The sequence below is a fragment of the Macaca mulatta genome, chromosome 12 (genome assembly GCF_049350105.2).
Source record: "Macaca mulatta isolate MMU2019108-1 chromosome 12, T2T-MMU8v2.0, whole genome shotgun sequence".
Taxonomy (NCBI): domain Eukaryota; kingdom Metazoa; phylum Chordata; class Mammalia; order Primates; family Cercopithecidae; genus Macaca; species Macaca mulatta.
Genome location: NC_133417.1, coordinates 132,907,882 through 132,918,596, shown reverse-complemented (window position 1 = coordinate 132,918,596; position 10,715 = coordinate 132,907,882). Strand labels below are relative to the sequence as shown.

Sequence of the window (10,715 nt, the reverse complement as noted above, 5' to 3'; positions counted from 1 at the left end):
GCAGATGTTTGCTTAGTATCTCTTGGTAACTCTCTTTCCTGTCTAAAGTCTGCCAATGTCACTGTCTCTTCTTCCGCCCAAGATTTCTGCTTCAGAAGAAAGTCCCTGATGTTTTTCTAACTCTAAAAGATGAAAAGAGAATTTGGTTGATTTACCTAAATGAAACTTAAGAGTGGTTTTCCATCAGTGACCCCATCATTCCAGCCGAACTGAAACATAATCCTTTACTGTTTTCAAGTAGTTATCACTTTTCTCTTTCGACAAGAAATCCAAAAGCAAAGACTCAAGCCTTGTGTTTTGACCTGTGACATATTTTCAATCACAATGTTTTTTATTTTTTCATTTTTAAGACTGAAGGACAAAAGGAACATAGGGAAGAGAATGCAAGTTTCATTAAAAAAAAAAACAACTAGATTGATGACCAGTCTCCTTCCTTGCTTTTTTTTCCCTGTGACAGTTTAACCAATCATGAATTGTAACCAAATTTCACTGAGCTGTTCTTGGGTTTTTCCCACTATAATTCTCCATTTATTTGGATTTTTCTCCATGATGAAACCATCAGATCCATTTTTTTGTACCTTATTTGTTGGGACCAGATAAAAATTTGAGCCTCAGCATGGTAAGTTAACTAACATGCTTATCTTAGATTTAACTCTAGCTAGAACTATCTCTAATGCCTTGGGTAGAAGCCAAATACTAATACTTCTTACACCCTCTAATGTGAACAGATGGGCCTTAATGATTTTTATGTATTTGACATATAAAAATATAAATTCTTTTTTTTCTTTTTTGAGATAGGATCTCGCTCTGTTGCCCAAGCTGGAGTACCATGGTACTATCATGGCTCACTGCAGCCTCGATCTCTCAGACTCAAGCAATCCTTTGGTCCATCTTAGCCTCCTGAGTAGCTGAAACTATAGGCGTGTGCCACCACGCCTGGCTAATTTTCTATTTTTTGTAGAGACAGGGTCTCACTATGTTACCCAGGCTGGTCTCAAACTCCTGGGCCCAAGCAATCCCCCCACCTTGGCCTCCCAAAGTGCTAGAATTATATTCATGAGCCACTGCGCCCTGTCAAAAATATAAACTCTTTATGGTGGAAAACAGCCTTACCTAATCTTTCAGTTGTGCAAAAACAATACTCCAGGACTTCAATGCATATCATCATTAACCTAAAATGAAGCCATCCCCACTAAAGAGTGTAAGTCTGGCTGGGTGCGGTGGCCCACACCTGTAATCCCAGCAATTTGGGAGGCCGAGGCGGGCAGATAGCCTGAGGTCAGGAGTTCAAGACCAGCCTGGCAACATGGTGAAATCCCACCTCTACTAAAAATACAAAAATTAGCTGGGCATGGTGGCTGGCACTTGTAGTCCCAGCTACTCGGGAGGCTGAGGCAGGAGAATCACTTGAACTCGCAAGGCAGAGGTTTCAGTGAGCCAAGATCGTGCCACTGCACTCCAGCCTGGGCAACAGAACAAGACTCCATCTCAAATAAATAAATAGATAAATAAATAAATAAATAGTATAAGTCTTAGAGGATAAAATGAAATTTGGTGGTGAGGGTGGGGCAGGAGAAAAGTTACTGACAACCATGTGAAAAATCCTCACAAGATTTTCCCCTCTTTATTTACAAATATTAAGGCTGTTTTTAACTTTTACTACAGTCACAGGAATAACAGTCCTAAGAAGCCTCTAAGCCAGTGCTTCTCAAAGTGTTGTCTCTGAACCAGCATATCAGCATCATCCGGAAATTTGTTGGAAACGTAAATACTCAGACCCCGCCCCAGACTTATTGAATCTGAATGTCTGTTTGTGGTGGTGGTGGTGGTGTTGTTTGAGACAGAGTTTCGCTTTCGTTGCCCAGGCTGCAGTGCAATGGCACGATCATAGCTCACTGCAGCCTGGAACTCCTGGGCTCAAGTAATCCTCCTGCCTCAGCCTCCCAAGTTGCTAAGACTACAGATGCCAGGCTAATATTTACTTTTTTTGTAAAGAGAGGGTATCACTGTGTTGCCCAGACTGGTCTGGAACTCCCAGGCTCAAGCAATCCTCCCACCTCGGCCTTTAAAAGTGCTGGGATTACAGGCATGAGCCATTGCACCCAACAATTTTATCTCATTTTGCCTCTCTTTCCTAGCTACCATCTACATTCACCCACCTCACACCAAGTAGATTTTGCCTTCTAAACCAATCCACCATTTTCTTCACAATAAACACCAGTACATCCCATGAGGTACAAACTGGTTTAGCTGGAAGTTATGAATGGGCTGGATTCAAACACCAGACATTGTCACAAAAAGCATATCTGGCATACAGCTTTTCCCATGTTGGTGACTATACCCAAAAGCCCAAAACAGCAAGAATAAAGTTCTACCAAACTTCAAGAGTGCTTGGGTAAAAGTCTACTTGGGAACCCAAAGCATAAGGACACAGATTAGGTCATAGCAAAGGGCATTCTCAGGCTCAGTAAATCTATGGGTTTATTTTGGTTGTCTAGAAATTCAGAGGACAGGAATTTGAGAAGGTCTACCCCAACTGCCTTTATGTCATCCTCCACCCACTGTACATTCCCCTTATAGAAAATGAAATAATCACTTACTACAGATGGGCTCAGATAATTGGCCAATGCCACCAGTTCCAAGAGAAACTGTGGCCAAAATTGACTTGAACGAGAGAGCTACTAAGTAGTTTCTTATGATTCCTCCAGGGCAGCCCAAAAAAGTAAAGCGAAGAAAACAGAAGAGTAGAAAATAAACTCACACATGTCTCTTTCTCTGACATTCAGTCTCAAACTGGTCATTTGTTCCATATTTTCCTGATCACCGAGATGGTATCGCAATGGGCTCCTCATTTTTGTACTGATGGGTATGAAAGGGAAAGAAGGCAGTCAGGTTCTTCCAGTACTGAAACATCCTTTTTGACCTTTTGGTTCTGACGGTGAAGAAGAATAAACTATTTTGTTACATGCTAGCAAGCGGCAGTGTCTGAGCAGCCCTAGCTTGTTCTGGAAATCCTGTCAAGTGTAAAAAGATTAATTTATCCATTATGGCCTCTTTTCCTAGCCTCCATAGCTTATTGCAGATCAAATTACATTTATAAAGTTTAAAAGGTAGATAACTAAGATAATAGCTGCTGTGGTTTTTACACCGGGAAGTATAAATTCACACCTTACGAATATCTGTCATTCAATTTTTTTTCCCTGAATTTCAGTTTCCCATTGCTTTCCAATGTATTGTTAGAAATTCATGTAAACCATGAAACTAGACCCACTTTGGCAAAGGCCAAGCAGTGCATCCTGGGGTTGATTCATGTCATCTTTTTTTTTTTTTTTTTTTTTTTTGACGTTGCTTTCTTTTAATTGGAGTGAGGACACAACGTGGTCATGTTCAAAGACGAACAGCCTCATCTAGGTGGTGAAGAACACTCTTATCTTTCTTGGTTAACCAGGTCCTAAATTCAAGGGATTTCCAAGTGTTCTTTAAAACCACCTGAAACTGTCCTGCGCAGGCTCACACTGCGACTCTGTACCAAGGGCCTGGCCCCGCCTGCAGCCAGAGGTCATCTCACTGGATGTCATCATCATCGAAAAGATCTTCAAAATCATTTAAAAAGTCTGCATGAACGGCCTTTTCATTGGCTGCCAAGTCCATCAAGAGCCCAGTGCTGCCTCCCGCCTCGTCCAGGTCCACGTAAGGCCGGGCGCCCTCGGGGAACATCTCGTCCACGGCCGGCTTCATCTCGGGCCCGCGGCGCTCTCCATGTCATCTTGATAATGGTTAAGTGTCAGAGGCCCAGGGTGTATTTCACGTCCTGATTTTTTTTGTCTTTGTACTCTCCCCACTTAATCTTGCAGATGACAGATGAGATCTTCCCCATTTGGACATACTCCTACCTGGTGCTGCTGCTGCCTGTGTTTGTCCTCACTAATTACGTCCGCTACAAGCCGGTCATCATCTTGCAGGGTATTAGTTTCATCATTACCTGGCTGCTGCTTGCGTTTGGCCAAGAAGTGAAGACCATGCAGGTTGTAGAGTTCCTCTACGGGATGGTGACCGCCACCGAGGTGGCCTACTACGCCTACATATACAGCGTGGTCAGCCCCGAGCACTACCTGAGAGTGAGCGGCTACTGCAGGAGCGTCAGCCTGGCCGCCTACACAGCAGGGTCCGTGCTGGCCCAACTCTTGATACCCCTGGCGAACCTGTTGTACTTTTACCTCAACATCATATCCTTGGCCTCTGTCTCCGTGGCCTTCCTTTTCTCACTTTTTCAACCAGTGCCCAAGAAGGGCATGTTTTTTTCATGCAAAACCCAAAACAGAAACTCTTCAGAAGCCACCGGGAGAGGACCCCATCTTAGCGGGATCTCACAAGGATCACAAAGCAGTTCACGGAATTATCCACTGTGTCAGGGGACCTGGATGCCAGCAGTGGGGCACCCCAAAGCCAAGCAATGTGGCTTTGAGAGATTTCGTGCAGTGGTCCCGGGATTTGCAGGAGTGCTACGCCTCAACGCATCTTTTTTACTGGCCCCTGTGGTGGGCTTTTTCCACAGCAGGTTTTCACCAGATGTTAAACTATATTCAAATCCTATGGGATTACCAGGCACCATCTAAAAGTTTCACAAAACATGTATTAGTCGATGTTCATGCTGCTGATAAAGACATACCCAAGACTGGGTAATTTATAAAGGAAAGGGTTTTAATGGACTCACAGTTCAGCATGGCTGGGGAGGCCTCACAATCATGGCGGAAGGCAAAGGAGAAGCAAAGTCACTGCTTTGCTGGCAAGAGAGAATGAGAGCCAAGCAAAAGGGGAAACCCCTCATAAAACTGTCAGATCTCGTGAGAGTTATTTACTACCATGAGAACACTATGGGGGAAACTGCCCCAGTGATTCAATTATCTCCCACCAGGCCCCTCCCACAACACGTGGGAATTATGGGAGCTGCAATTCAAGAAGAGATTTGGATGGGCATACAGTCAAACCCTATAAATATATAATGGAGCAGTAGAAGCCCTTGAAACCTTTGGGTCTAGGTATATAAGACTTTATCTCATTAATGTGCAGAAAATGTGCTGCTCCATGTTTTTAAGATACTCCACGGTAAAAAAAAAATTAGGCCTGTTTGGAAGTAACTCCAATCAATGCATTTCAGTGCAATAGAGCCCTGAAAAAAGTAAGATAGTAAGAACTGATATTACAAGACCTAAGCTACGTCAACTATACAACATATATTTAACTGACATTTTTGCTGTTTATAAAGAAGCTAGTGAGTATATTTAAAACACACACACAGGGCTCAATCTTTATTTATTTATTTATTTGTTTGTTTGTTTATTTTGAGAAGGAGTCTCGCTCTGTCGCCCAGGAGGGAGTGCAGTGGCACCATCTCAGCTCACTGCAACCTCTGCCTCCCAGGTTCACCCAATTCTCCTGCCTCAGCCTCCTAAGTAGCTGGGATTACAGGTACATGTTACCACGCGTGACTAATTTTTTGTATTTTTAGTAGAGACGGGGTTTCACTATGTTGGCCATACTGGTCTCGAACTCCTGACCTCGTGATCCACCCACCTCAGCCTCCCAAAGTGCTGGGATTACAGGCGTGAGCCACCATGCCCGGCCCCTGGGCTCAATTTTTTATCTATGTTCTATCATTTGCCAAGTAGGCAAATCAATGAACATTCTAGCAATCCGTTTTCTCTTCTCTTTTTGAAGGCCAGAACAATATCTACTAGTTTATTTCACAGGATTGCTTTTTTTTTTTTTTTTGGGACGGGGTCTCACTCTGTCACCAGGCTGGAGTGTGCAGTGGCTCACTGCAGCCTCCAACTCCCTGGTTCCAGCAATTCTCCTGCCTCAGCCTCCTGGGTAACTGTACAGGATTGCTTTAAAGATCAAAATATATCATGCATTGGGAAGTATTTGTGTACTGTAGTATCTTAGGTAAAAATTAGTTGTTTTTATTTAATTTTCCTGAACGTAAAATAAATAGTACAACTTTCAAATTTGTATTCTTCAATAATCCTGCTGTAGTGATTTCAACACCAACTACCATAGTTTGAAAAAGAAGAGTTTTGTCACAAATTTAAAAGAGGCAACTAATGTAATAAAACTTTGAAAAAGATATACGTGGAAGATAAAGTTACACTCATCCCTAAAAACAGGAGCTACAAACTGGTGTCCTGCTGGTCAAATATGGTTGGACCATGCAGAGTTAGACAGTTTAAGGTTGAACTATCAAAACTCTTTTCAGGCTGGCATGGTGGCTCATGCCTGTAATCCCAGAGTTTTGGGAGGCTAAGGTGGGGAGGCCAGGAGACCAGCCGAGCCAACATAGTGAGACCCTGTTTCTATAAATTTTTTTTTTTTTTTTTTAGTTAGCTGGGCATGGTGGTGTGTGCATGTAGTCCTAGCAACTGGCGAAGCTGAAGTAGGAGGGTCACTTGGGCCCAGGAGTTCTAGGCTTCAGCGAGCTATGATTGTGCCACTGCTCTCCAGCCTAGGTGACAGAGTGAGACGGTCTCATAAAACAAACAGGCTGGGCAAGGTGGTTCATGCCTGTAATCCTAGCATTTTGGGAAGCCAAGGTGGATGGAGCACGAGGTCAGGAGTTCAAGACTAGCCTGGCCAACATGGTGAAACCCCATCTCCACAAAAAATGCAAAAATTAGCCAGGCATGCTGGTATGCACCTGTAATCTCAGCTACTCAGGAGGCACAAGAATTGCTTGAACCTGGGAGGCGTAGTTTGCAGTGAGCCGAGATCTCACCACTGCACTCCAGCCTGGGCAACAGAGCAAGACTCTATCTTGGAAAAAAAAATAGAAAAAAAGTCTTTTTTCTTTCTGGAATCTTTCAATAACTCTAGTCTTTAAAATGTGGTTTGAAAGGCCAGGTGTGGAGGCTCATGCCTTTAATCCTAACACTTTGGGAGGCCAAGGCAGGTGGACCAGCCTGGATAATATGATGAAATCCCATCTCTACAAAAAAATGCAAAAAAATTAGCCGGGTGTGGTGGCGTTCACCTGTAGTCCCAGCTACTCGGGAGACTGAGGCAAGAGAATCACTTGAGCCCAGGAGGTTAAGGCTGCAGAGAGCCGCGATTGGACCACTGCACTCCATCCTGGATGACAAAGTGAGACTCTGTCTCAAAAAATAATAATAATAAAAAAATGTGGTTTGCAGACCACATTACCATGAGGTGGGCACACTCAGGTAATGGTCTGCAGACCTGATATGCATAAACTGACCTAAGCCATCGGTGACCGCAGCTCATAGTTTTACCTTTTAAGGGATTGTAGAAAAGCTCATAGTTTTACCCTTTAAGGGATTGTAGAAAAAAAAAAATACAACAAGAGTTGTAAAAAAGGATATGTGGCTCATAAGCTATAAATATTCACTATCTGGCCCTTTAGAAATTGTGGATCTTGAACTCAATATAGTGGGTTGCTGACCAGCATTTTTAAAACAGAGTAGACTAGTCTAATATAGAATAGGGAGTATATCAGCTTGTAAGGATACACTTTGTTTTGCAAAAATTCTGTTCACACACATATATATGCACTAATTAATATATAAAATATATTTTCCTCAGGCTATGGTCAAAGAAGTTTGAAAGCTTCTGCTTTTGGAGCTATCTTATACATATCAGGGTTCCCAGCAAGACAAATAACGTACTTGCATATTTCCTTAACTGTACATACGGGGATTTGCCAAAGCTTGTTGCCCTCTGACTTCAGACTGTTCTCTACACCCAGCTTCCTCATTCTCTACCATATCCAGATATTTATTTGTTCAAACAACAGTTAACCCCAGAATGAATTCTTTTTTTGTTTTGTTTTGTTTTGTTTTTTGAGACAGAGTCTTGCTCTGTCGCCCAGGCTGGAGTGCAGTGGCGGGATCTTGGCTCACTGCAACCTCCACCTCCCACGTTCAATCCATTCTCCTGCCTCAGCCTCCTGAGTAGCTAGGACTACAGGCGCCTGCCACCACACCTGGCTAATTTTTTTTTTTTTTTTTTTAAGTAGAGACGGGGTTTCACCGTGTTAACCAGGATGGTCTCGATCTCCTGACCTTGTCATCCACCCATCTCAGCCTCTCAACGTGCTGGGATTACAGGCGTGAGCCACCACGCACCCGGCCCAGAATGAATTCTTATAACTGCTCATTCTATCTTCTCTCCACAACCAAGTTATTGTATTATCCTGTATAATTTTCTGTCTGGCCTTGTATGCATATTATGTTTTTATTCCATTGTCCTTAATAAAAACCTCAGACACAGCACCCCTTAACAAGTAGGAATCCTCAATTATGGTGATAATGACAGCAGGAAACAAGTGCCCTATGAGAAAGGCAAGGTGGGAGGTGCTGGATGAGGCTGGCCCTCCCAGTGGGTGTGTGTGTGCCTGAGCATCATTGCTGTCCCTTGAGTTGGCTGGTGTCTCCTTCCTCCTTATCTAAAGATGAATTTCTGATATTGCGTGTTGTCTGACAGGAAAAAGGTAGGAAGACTGAGCAACAAAGAGAAATCTTGGGAAGGTCTCTGGGGAATTGAGGGTTTTCAGCTCCCACTACTGGGTTCACCCTTCAAGACCCCTCCTGGGCCTTCTGCTTGGGCAAAACCTTCCTCCCGTAGCTCAGAAGCTACAGTAGTTTGGAGAGTTTTAGATAATTGTCCAGGCACTCCTCGTCTCTCACTGAATATACTTTGTGAGGTTTAAAACACTCTTCCAAAGACAATGTGGTGCAAGGAGGGAGAGGTGGGCTGACACGGGCATTAATACTCCAGGGGACAAAGGGCAGGCCCCAGAGCCGTCTTTGAAGTTAGCCCAACAATCTGCATGTACTTTCCTGACAAAACAAAGTTTTCACATCAAATGAAACTTTGAAGCTATTTATTCTAAAGCCAAGTTGTTCCACACCCACCTGTTTATTGAACAAAGCGGGGCCTATTGTTGAGCTCACATTCTTCTCACTTCCCTCCCTGAAAATTCCTAACGTTTGATTGGTTAGGTCAGAGCTTGGATTGGTGTTTCATCCTCTGCACTGCTGGCCTCTTGGGCTGGGCAATTCTTTGTCCAGGGGGACTGTTCTGAGCTCTGTAGGATGTTCAGCAACATCGTATGCCTCTAAGCCACTAGTTGCCAGGATGCACCCCATTGTGATAACCAAAAATGTCTTCAAATATTGCCACTTGTCCACTAGAAGGCAAAAATACCCCTGGTTGACAACCACTAGATAAGATTTGGATAAGGGTCGGAGCTTTTTTTTGTGGGGGAGGGATTGGGGGGGATGGAATCTCGCTTTGTCACCCAGGCTGGAGTACAATGGCGTGATCTCAGCTCACTGCAACCTTCACATCCCGGGTTCAAGCAATTCTCCTGCCTCAGTCCCCCTAATTTTTGTATTTTTAGTATAGATGGGGTTTCACCATGTTGGTCAGGCTGGTCTCGAACTCCTGACCTCGGGTGATCCACCTGCCTCGGCCTCCCAACAGAGCTCTTTAATAATCCTCATCACACTGTATTTTTTAATTTATTTATTAACTTAAATTTATTTATCTAATTTCCCCACTAGACTGTATTGTTTTCAAAGCAAGGACCCAAAGTTTACCACTATATCGTTCCACAGAGAAGCTCAAAAGTACTTGCGGGTTTAACAAATGAAGGAAAGAAGGAAGGCAGAAAAGAAGGAAGGAAGGAACAAATAAAGAAGGGCATGATCAGGCCAGGCACAGTGGCTCACATCTGTAATCCTAATATTTGGGAGGCCCAGATGGGAAGATTGCTTGAGGCCAGGAGTTTGAGACCAGCCTGGTCAATATAGCGAGACCCCATCTCTACAAATAAATATATATATTTATAGATATATATATATATAGAGAGAGAGAGAGAGAGAGAGAAATATATATATAGAAAAGTTTGGCATCTGTCAGGCATCTTGAGGAAATTTTTTTTAATGGTGTCACAGAAACGAAAGAGAAAACAGAGACAAGGGCAAAGAGAGAGAGGCCATCCTTCCTAAGGCATTGGTAATAGGCTCACAGAAAGGGCGTGGGAGAAAAGAGCGGCACCACACATTAGGAAACTTTAGACTGCAGACCATGTGCACCTCAGTCCGATGACCGGGCATTCACAGTTCCCCATTTCTTACCCTCTGTTTGTCTTGACCAGACTTTAGTCAGGCTCCTGGCTTTCCCACAGGCCCCTAAATGTTGCTTACTCCAAACCCTGAGCAAACACAAAAAAATGTGGAATGTGTCCCCCTTATCAGCTCCAAACGGGAATTGGCTGACCACAGTGGGATATTTTCCTGTCAAACTCCACTGACCATTTCCCCCTGGGAATCCAGCTTCCTTTACAGAGATTCTGCTTATCTCTGCTTGTACCCTCTTTACCCTATAAAAGAAAATCCTTTTTCTGTTTGATCTTGAATCATGCAGATTTCTGCAATCAGAGAGTTCTTTGTATTGCAATAGCCTTTCTTCTAAATAAAGCCTCTCCTATCTAAGTCACATATTTTTTTTTTATTTGACACCAGGTTTCTAAGCCTGAGTTTTAACATCTGCAAAGGGAAGAGGAAAGAAAAAAATGGCCCTCTCCATGGGTCCTCTCCAGTCTATGATTTATGGAAGCCTAAATTCGGCTGGTCTATTTCAACCCTTAAGAGAAAATGATATGTACGGTTCACAGAGGTGGATCAAGCAATTTTTCA

General features: G+C 43.4%; 2 pseudogenes across 1 annotated transcript; one reads left to right on the top strand and one right to left on the bottom strand.

The window, feature by feature from the left end:
• The first annotated feature begins 468 nt into the window (after positions 1–468).
• LOC709301 (thiamine transporter 2-like) overlaps positions 469–10,715 on the top strand; it is a 43,498-nt pseudogene continuing 33,251 nt past the window's right edge.
• On the bottom strand, positions 3,317–3,757 carry LOC100424428 (COP9 signalosome complex subunit 9 pseudogene; annotated as a pseudogene). The gene has a single exon (XR_001438786.3). The product of XR_001438786.3 is annotated as a COP9 signalosome complex subunit 9 pseudogene (transcript).